The following is a 1,898-nucleotide window of genomic DNA, read 5'->3' on the forward strand; positions in this document are numbered from 1 at the left end:
TGGTATGGACGTAGACATTATATAGGAATTTTTCTGGCGGGTCTTTCTCGCAAATCAAGGGGAAATACCAGCAAAAAGGAGTCTACAGCACTCGGTGTTCCCAGGCGGTCACCAATCCAAGTACTAACCAGTGATCGGACGAGAACTGGTGCTTTCAACGTGGTATGGCCGTAGACATTATATAGGAATTTTTCTGACGGGTCTTTCTCTCAAATCAAGGGGAAATACCAGCAAAAAGGAGTCTACAGCACTCGGTGTTCCCAGGCGGTCACCCATCCAAGTACTAACCAGTGATCGGACGAGAACTGGTGCTTTCAACGTGGTATGGCAGTAGACATTATATAGGAATTTTTCTGACGGGTCTTTCTCGCAAATCAAGGGGAAATACCAGCAAAAAGGAGTCTACAGCACTCGGTGTTCCCAGGCGGTCACCCATCCAAGTACTAACCGAGCCCGACGTTGCTTAACTTCAGTGATCGGACGAGAACTGGTGCTTTCAACGTGGTATGGCAGTAGACATTATATAGGAATTTTTCTGGCGGGTCTTTCTCGCAAATCAAGGGGAAATACCAGCAAAAAGGAGTCTACAGCACTCGGTGTTCCCAGGCGGTCACCCATCCAAGTACTAACCGAGCCCGACGTTGCTTAACTTCAGTGATCGGACGAGAACTGGTGCTTTCAACGTGGTATGGCCGTAGACATTATATAGGAATTTTTCTGGCGGGTCTTTCTCGCAAATCAAGGGGAAATACCAGCAAAAAGGAGTCTACAGCACTCGGTGTTCCCAGGCGGTCACCCATCCAAGTACTAACCGAGCCCGACGTTGCTTAACTTCAGTGATCGGACGAGAACTGGTGCTTTCAACGTGGTATGGCCGTAGACATTACATAGGAATTTTTTTGGCGGGTCTTTCTCGCAAATCACGGGGAAATACCAGCAAAAAGGAGTCTACAGCACTCGGTGATCCCAGGCGGTCACCCATCCAAGTACTAACCAGTGATCGGACGAGAACTGGTGCTTTCAACGTGGTATGGCCGTAGACATTATATAGGAATTTTTCTGACGGGTCTTTCTCGCAAATCAAGGGGAAATACCAGCAAAAAGGAGTCTACAGCACTCGGTGTTCCCAGGCGGTCACCCATCCAAGTACTAACCGAGCCCGACGTTGCTTAACTTCAGTGATCGGACGAGAACTGGTGCTTTCAACGTGGTATGGCCGTAGACATTATATAGGAATTTTTCTGGCGGGTCTTTCTCGCAAATCAAGGGGAAATACCAGCAAAAAGGAGTCTACAGCACTCGGTGTTCCCAGGCGGTCACCCATCCAAGTACTAACCGAGCCCGACGTTGCTTAACTTCAGTGATCGGACGAGAACTGGTGCTTTCAACGTGGTATGGCCGTAGACATTATATAGGAATTTTTCTGGTGGGTTTTTCTCGCAAATCAAGGGGAAATACCAGCAAAAAGGAGTCTACAGCACTCGGTGTTCCCAGGCGGTCACCCATCCAAGTACTAACCGAGCCCGACGTTGCTTAACTTCAGTGATCGGACGAGAACTGGTGCTTTCAACGTGGTATGGCCGTAGACATTATATAGGAATTTTTCTGGCGGGTCTTTCTCGCAAATCAAGGGGAAATACCAGCAAAAAGGAGTCTACAGCACTCGGTGTTCCCAGGCGGTCACCCATCCAAATACTAACCAGTGATCGGACGAGAACTGGTGCTTTCAACGTGGTATGGCCGTAGACATTATATAGGAATTTTTCTGACGGGTCTTTCTCGCAAATCAAGGGGAAATACCAGCAAAAAGGAGTCTACAGCACTCGGTGTTCCCAGGCGGTCACCCATCCAAGTACTAACCGAGCCCGACGTTGCTTACTTTCAGTGATCGGACGAGA

The sequence above is a fragment of the Lottia gigantea genome (assembly GCF_000327385.1).
Source record: "Lottia gigantea unplaced genomic scaffold LOTGIsca_64, whole genome shotgun sequence".
NCBI classification, from domain to species: domain Eukaryota; kingdom Metazoa; phylum Mollusca; class Gastropoda; family Lottiidae; genus Lottia; species Lottia gigantea.